This window comes from Cibotium barometz, chromosome 36 (assembly GCF_041138505.1).
Source record: "Cibotium barometz isolate CiBa-2024 chromosome 36, ASM4113850v1, whole genome shotgun sequence".
Lineage (NCBI taxonomy): Eukaryota > Viridiplantae > Streptophyta > Polypodiopsida > Cyatheales > Cibotiaceae > Cibotium > Cibotium barometz.
Window position 1 is genome coordinate 1,766,502 of NC_141081.1, and position 8,741 is coordinate 1,775,242.

Sequence of the window (8,741 nt, forward strand, 5' to 3'; positions counted from 1 at the left end):
CACAGGTCCTGTTGAAAGAGGGATGATGCTATACTATCATTGCCTAATGGATCTCCCAAGTTACATGCACATTACATTTGAAGATATGGTCGACACCGGGTTCTGTACGTCACATGAAGACTTTAGATGAACCCTAAAAAAGCTTCAATCACTCCGCAACTTCTAAAGACATGAGTTCGGTGACCAGGTCTTTAGACCTCGGTAACAAGTTCTGATGAGAACAAAAACCTACATCAGGTAAGGGGAGATGTTAATCCCATTTTGGATTAAAAATATGCTCCTGAATTTGAGGACATTAATAAGTATTATGCAAAGGCACTATAAAAGTTATACACTATGAGATACTGGCCAAGTGTGAATAAGGGCTAGTTGTATATAAGGCAATTTCTCATATAATGGAAAGACACAATCCCCCTTTGTGCTATGAGAGCTCATACACACCTCAGTAAAATGGTGTGGCTGAGAGGAAGAATAGGTCTTGCATGGAGATGGCACGATGCATGGTGAAAGCCCAAGATTTACCTCATGGTTTTTGGTTAGAGGAATCTATCAGATTCGGACTCACTTGGTCGATCTTCACTTTCAGATGAACTGCAGGAGGTCACTGTCCTAGGCCTTGAGCACCTTGCTTCCACATTTGGGTGAATATTTGATTCATCCCTCCCATCAGGCTCAGGGTCAGTTTCTTCTTGAGATTCATACTCAGAGTTGCATTGGTCTGAGTCTTCACTACTGTCAGTGTCAGTGGAGTTTGCCACGTTCTCGTCATCAGGAGTCAAGTGCATAACACCTATCATGTTCATTGGCACTAACGGTGGCATATCTTGCCCGTCAGGTGTTACCCAGCTTGTGCCTCTATTTTCCCATGTGTCTATGGTTGCCGCTAAGTGTACCCAGTCCACGTTATCCGACTCAGTCATACCCGGTAGGACATCCATGTAAGGAGAATCCTTCCCATCATCAGTCTCTTTTTTGCATGTATAGCAATACCTTAATGGGGCGGAGTGAATAGTGGTATCCGATCGATTATCAATGATAACCTTGCTTCCTAAAGGATGTGCACGACCATTCTCAAGATCAACTCGAATGACAGAGTCCTGGAATTGTAGGTAGACATGGTTTTTCGACCAGTCATGCACCATTTGTGCTTCCCTCATGAAAGGACGACCTAAGATCATTTGATATGACATAGGATGCTTGGAGAAATCCATTACAATGAAGGTATGTTTTACCTTGTATCCCAGGACCTTGATCTTGAGGTCCCTTAACATTCCAATAGGTTTAGCTATGGTTCCGTTTGCCATCTTAACCACTATGTTTGTGACTTCAAGGTGAGGCCTTCCCATAGATTCCCAACAGTTTTTAGTCACAATGCTCACTCCAGCACCACCATCAAGGATTCCCTTTAGAGTTAATCCCTTGGTAGTAATGGGGAGGGTGGCATTAGATTCGTCCCCTTCAAAGTACTGTCCCAACTTGTTAACAGGTATTTCCACGACCGAGTTTTCATCTAGGTTGGGTTGTAGATCCCAATGTTCTCCTTCATCTTGAAGCGTGTCGGGTCTATCCATATTTGCAAATTGTGGTAGCCCCGCCTTTAGTTCTCCATTGAGAAATGCCCGAAGAGCTAAGAATAGCTCAGGATCTCCGTATAATTTGGATATGATCGTGGTTCTGATCTCAGAGGACATGAAATCCATTAGCTTAGACACAGTCAATGGTACTTTTCGAGACATCGCCCCTTGACTAGGGACTGGTGAAGATGGAATCACTTCCTCTTCAATGGGGTCAGGCAGTCCCTCACTAAACATTCTTTCCAGCAAGAAGGGTGTTTGCTCACTTCCGGATGTCCTATCCTCGCTTTCTTCCCGAATGATACTAGGTATAGCTAACGGTTTATGGGTCCGGTGAGGCTGAACTTGCGTAGGAAACACTGTGTCTAGAATTTTGATTTTTCTTGGCTCCAGTTCTCTTTGTGTTTCTTCCACCAAACCCCTTAAGTGTTGCACTTGTTCAATCTCCTCAACTGGGTTTGGGTAAGTTCCAATCTTTTTCTTGAGGGTTTTTGGCCCACGTGGCTTGTCTTGGGGAGTCTCAGTCAGTTTGGGTGGTCGAGAGGGCATTGACTGACTTGGTTGTGGGGCTGAGGAAGTTTCCTTCGGTTTTCCCTTATTTATGTACTCGTTTGATTCTCCTTCATTGAGCTCCCGAGTGGGTTCCTCCCTTAAGGTAGTGGCTTTGGTCCCCATGGTTTCTATTGAATCGGAATCATCTTCAGGATCATTTATATACACGGGGTCGTCTCCTGTCCCTATGTTGGTCTTTGAACTGGGCTTGGAGCTCGTGGCATTAAGCGATCTCTTTCGTCGTGTTTTCTTTTTCTTTGCCTGAGCGATTGATGCAGTATCCCTCTCTTCAAGAATGTAGTTTTGATTTTGAAGCATTGATCGTGTAACTACATTCGCGGGTACAACGGGTGTGGTTCTTCGTGCTTGGTTGGTGACCTCAACCAAATTCAATGGCGTAATCTTGGGTGCATTAGGATTATGTGGACATTGAGCGATCAAATGATCTATGCCACAACGATTACATGTAAGTACCGACATTCCCGATGTGCTCGCTTGATTTGGTTGCATCTGAGTAGAGATCTTCTGTAGCCTATTAGGGCACTCTGCTACACGATGTGGTCCACCACACTCGTAGCATTGAAGAGGTGGTCTCCTTGCCAAGGTGTTAAGGTTTTGCCCTCTTGTGGCGAGAGCAGCCGCTTGATATACAGGCTTGACTTGCCCAAAATGATCCGCCATGTAGTACTGGGGAATCATTTCAAACGTATCAATCCCGTATGGAGCAGTGGGGTCTATCTCCTCTTCATAATCCCCACACGCACTATGTGACTCACAACCCATCTGGTTTATTGGGGTAATCCTTGGATGTGGAGGTTGTGGTCCTAGCACTGGCGGTGGTAACGGCACAGACTGGACTACATTCGAATTCCTTGGAACTATGTGCTGTGAGACGGTTGCTCGATAGGTTATGCAGGCATTAGCGCGGGTACTTGAGGTGTGCTTGACCAAGCTAGTGGTGCCTGGTTTGCCAACATTCGCTTAAGTGTTAGGCAATCTTTAGATTGATGGCCATACTTACCACATGCATTGCAATTCCCATTGAATTTAACCCTGAATGTGGGACATTCACTCGTGCTATGTGGTCCTAAGCACACCGAACACCATTGTTGCTCTCTCCTTGGGTACATATGGCTATTCTGAGGAGCTCGATTACCCCTAAAGTATTCTTGGAGAGCCTTAGTAAGGTCGGTCACAGACATTTCAGATATCTTGGGCTCCTTGGCAATAGGTTTTACCATCATTGGCTCGTGCCCAGATACTTGTGAACTAACGGATTTTGTTTCTGAAGACACCTTTTTACCTGCAATCATCAAGTTGTCTTCTAACTGGATTGCATTGGCAGTGACTGCTTCCCACGTTGTAAGACCTCTAATGACTAGGCCATTGTAAATGTCCTCGTGGCGCAATCCTCGGATGAATCTATCGAGGAGTTGGTTGTTATTGAAGCGTTCATCAGGAGTGCAGCGAGAATTTAGATGCTTCAATCGGCTTATAAAGTCTCTCACTGACTCCCCTTCCTCGCGTTCGGCTTTTTGAAGTTGAGATGCTACCCCCCAAAGCACACCCTCGCGTATGTATTCTTTCAAGAACAATCTCTTGAGAGTGGGGTAGTGAGTACGCTCTTCAACCCTTAAGGTTCGATACCAATCTCCGGCCTTCCCACTCAAGGTTAAGCCTAAGGCTTTACACTTATGCAGCTCATTGTGTTCTTCCAAGGAATCACACACGTGCTCAAAGACTTCAATGTGCTTCCTAACATCCTCGTTACCACTGAAGTTTTGAGTGAGCTTAGCCACTTATACTGCCTTGCTTCTAGGTTCTCTCTCAGGCATACCCCGCATGTTTTCCGCAATAGATCGTCCGATCGTCTGAGCAAACGCTGCGAGATCACCTAGGTGAGCAGGCATAGTTGGTGGAGGCACTTCTGGGATAGCCTGGCTGATAGGAGTTGGCGTTGGTCTGAGTAGGTTGGCAAATGACGTAGGATATGATATGTGGCTAGGCCTAGCTCCTCTTGGATAAGGGTGGTGATAAGGCGGTCGTGGAGCATACGCCATTGGCATACTAAGAGGCGTAGGATCTACCTGAGCATGAGTAGCGATAGGTACATAGGGTCGATAGTAGGCACTGGCATGCACTGTTGTAGGTACTGTTCCACTAGTAGGTAGCGGTGTCGTACTAACTACAGCGGTAACAGGTGCACTTTCAGCTATGCTCATCATTGGGGTAGGCATTGCGGATTCCCTAATGGAAAGTTGAGCCAAGGTTGGAAAGCTAAAGTTACTACTCGTGGGCTCAACCTGCATTGAGACTCCAGGCGAAACAACATATGAAGGGTCTATGGGACTCACCGAGGGAGTCTCCAATTGTGATAGGGTTGGTTGTTTGGCCTTGCCCGTATCCAAAAACCTCATAGGGCCAGTGGAAACTAAGTTCACTCCCCTATTTTGCCTCTCAATTTGGATAATTCTATGAATCACCTCATGTGTTGTTGCTCCTCTAGATTAGTGGCGCTAGATGTAGATCGTAGGACTTCTAACCAACCTACATGGTATGTGTAACCTGTGTATAGGTCAGTTAGAGTCTCTGTGTGTAGATCATATTCCCAATTTTCATTGAGAAATATCCCATCTAGACTTGGTGTGCCAAACGGCTCTCTTGAAGTGGACGCAATGTCACTTCTTATGGGTTGGCTTCTAGGGACCTCTACTTTAGGAAGAGCATCGGAAGTTGGTAGCTCAGTAGGGCCCTCATTAAACGAAGTAGGTAGAATATCCACATGGATACTCTTTGGGAGGGTAGGGTCCACATAAGATGTGAATGGCGAATCTACTACCCCTCCTTCCTCATTTACTTCGCTTGTCGCATGTTCAGAGCGTGTAGCTCTACTAAAGGTCTCTATTAGACGACTAAACATGCTAGATCCAGGTTGTGGGGCCCACACTGGCATGTTTTGGCTTGTCTCCTCAGGGTTCTTGGTAGGGTGCCCTTCCATGGCTTCTGAGTCAGAGGATGAGTCACTATCCACTATTCGCCGTGGATCTTGGGTTGCACTCCCTTGGGTTCCAGCCGAAGGCCAAGATGCCAACGTGGAGGGATGGTGTGAGCCTGCGTAGACTGAAACGCTTTCTAGTGGTTCAGGCTCTAGTACCCGACCAGAACGTAGATGCATGTGACGTGGGTACCCTACGTGCGTTGGTAACTACCCTTGAAACTCACACAAGTGGTTTCTTAGGTGTTTCGCACCCCGTTTTTACTTGTTTTTGTGTTGTTTTTAACCCGTTTTTGACCCCCTTACTTACGGTCGAACTTGGACTAGGGCGTATGATAGCTCGAAACGAGCGTATCGTTCAAAGGATCCTAGTGTGCTTTACAGCACCGTGTTCGCCTATCTAGAGCTCCTGTAGTCCTCAAAACAGTCCGTTTCCCTTGGGGGGAAGGGGCAAAAGCCTATTTGCTTGTGGAGGAAAGGGTGAGGGCTTTATCCCACATACTCACTTTACTCCTTGGGGAGTGGGCTACATATAGGGCACAACTTCCCATAAGCTCTCACTTGAGAGAAAGCTATGGAGGCTCACTCTCCTATATATATATATCAAAAGATCGAGACCGAGACCGAGGCCGGGGTCGTGGGTCGATTGGGGGTTTTTTCTTTTCAATTTTTTTTTCTAATTGAAAAATCTTTCCTCTTCACATGTTTGGTTTCTTCTTTAGAAATAAAATTTAATTTTTGATTTTTAATTTTTTTAAATTTTTTATTTTCTGTTTTTTTTTTGTGGGATAAGTTTTCCAGGGTTTCCTTAGGGTTCAGCCTTAGCCGCGGCGCAGTTCGCACACACAGCACAGATCTGGGGATTCAAAAATCCCTCTCACACGCAGAAACCAGATAACAGAATGCACGCCCACACGCGGAGCGGAAAAATAGCAGAAATGCAGAAGACAAATTACAGAAACAGATTGCAAATCACAAAAACACCTCAACAACAAACACACAGTCGCTTTCCTGTAGTGTAGATTAAACTTCACGCAGCAGCCGAGCTGCAAACTGGAGCTTGGTGCAGGGCAACTCCCCCGCAGCGGCGCCAAAAATGTGCGCTTTTGTCGCACAGGTCGTAGCTGCCGCACAGGTCGTAGCTGGGGACTTGCCGAACACCGTATGCGAGCCACGAATGGCTGCAAGCATACAACCAGGAAGGCAAGCTCAAAACAGAATGCAAAAGGTGTGTCACTCACCGCTTAACTGCCGCCTTGAAGGATTCCCGCATCGCAGCTGTGAAGGAGGAGCCGCCGTCGCCGCTCTACCGCCTCTCCGCCACCTCGCCGTGCCGCTACACAGTGCGCTCGATCGCTCTCTCACTCTCTCTCTCTCTCTCTCTCACACACGCAGGAGAAGGAAAACAAGGAGATAAGGCAAGAGCACTCTTGTATTCACAACACATGAGAATGAGGATTTTAGGGTTACATTTGACTCATATAGGTGACTTGGCCGTTCACACTTGGGCGCCCATACATGGCCGGCCGACCCTAACCCTTATCCTACTGATATCCAAGGTGCGCCTCTCATCGGCGATCACCCAATCCCTTCATCCTTAACATATGGTACCGACAAGCCCGGCCCATGACTCAGAATATTTAAATTAATGATGTGCAAGTGGAATTGGACAGTGGAAAGATTCTTTTCACACACCTTGAGACCGACCCTATTCGATTTAGTCTAGATGGGAACTAGTTAAGACCTTGACTCGTTAGATTAATTCTCCCATTAGATGATTTTCCTAGTGAAATCGCCCGCGCCTTCCGGGCGAGGCAAGTTTTTTCGGGTTTGGTTTCGGAGGAACTGCCGGGCTAGTCTCTTATCTGGACATCCGTGGGCGAGGCCCCGAGTGTGAATCCCTGCCCTGCGCGAGAGGCCGATGCTGCTTCCGCCGCCGGCACCCCGGAGGGGGTAGGGTTCTCACATGGACATTCTGATCTCTATTCTTTTTTATGGTCATTAGGGAAGTGGATATTCTAATCCTTAGTAAAATCTAGTATTTTAATCTAGTTATACCATAGGATAAATGTTTTAATGTGAGTTATATATCATACATTATTGGATACTAAAATTCCTACTCAAGATACCATACAAGTGCTTATAAAAATTCCTTTGTTATTTAAATCTCCAATAGATTTGCAATATCTTAAATACATGAGATTGTTTTAGACTTTAAAAAAAATCTTGTTTCTCTACAAAGTATTCAGACATCTTATGATTTATCTAATGTAAAATATATAAATTTACAAGCTATCTTCAATTGGATGATTTTGAAAATTGTTATTAAATTTTGGAGACGAGTCGTGAACCTAAACACATGAACATGCAGACGTGAGCCTAGGGATAGGTATACCTAATATAGTACACACCAATTATTATAGCATAAAGACCGAAAGGAACACACATATCCATGTCCTTGGAAGCTATTCTTATCATATACAATCTATACCAACTTCAAATGCTAAGGATTTCATTACCTAAAGAACCACACCACCTATCCCACATCTTTGTGAAATGTTGAACATAAATATCCATATTATCTTTTTGGGTAAGCCCCATAATTTCAAATGCACACCCAATTGACAACAAGCAGCCCACTGAATTACTTAAATGGAATAGGAAAACCATAAATCTTAGCCTCACACAAAAAACCATATGAGAATGATAGTCATTCTTGATATATATCAAAAGAAACCTAACTCTATACAAGAAGCCACTATTGGGTACAACCATAAAGTAGATACATGATTTTGCTTTACAAAGAGATACAAGATATCCACATTAAAGTTAGTTGTTGTCCACCTCTTCTTCCTCCACTACTTTGTATCTATGACCTAGTCGGAAAGATCTCGAGCAATATGTGCATTAGTCAACCCTACTGGTATAGTTGGAGTAGGACAAACCACTGGTACTCAATGCGAAAAGAACCTACAATGTCAAGTGGGAAAACCTTAAGTGGATATTTCTTGTAGCCAGGGTTCCACTACAAGTTAGAGAATCATGGTGTTAATCCTTTGTTAACCTCCCCATGCTTAATACAACAAATAACGTCTTGATAATAACAAGATAAGAGTGTTCATTAAAGTATGGATTCAGCTTATGTTATACCCTTCTCTCTTTGTGATTAACTCTGCCTTATTGTCCCAATAGCAAACTCATTATGCTTCTCATTAAGAGTATGCTCTTACACACAACCCAACACCTCGTTAACAACCACCAAATTTCCCCAGGTTTGAAAAAAAACAAACTCTCCACAAACACAACCCACTAACTATGAAATGAGTAAATAAAAATTCATATACCCTTGCTTAGGCTAACTCTTGTGGTAATGAGAAGGTGCAATTTATATTTTCATATGGACGCAACACCCACAAAACATAGAACTAGCAAGAACCAGGAGCCCTTTGATGTAGTGGATCATAACTTTAGCTTGTCTTTGAGTCTTCAAGGTATTCATCCTCGTCACAAAGCCCTTTGGTATTGTAACTTGGCCTCGTCACACCCTTAGTGTAGGCCACAAAAACAAGCTTTAAACACCAAACTTCAAGCTTTGTACTAGTGTCTTTATTGTTCCTTTG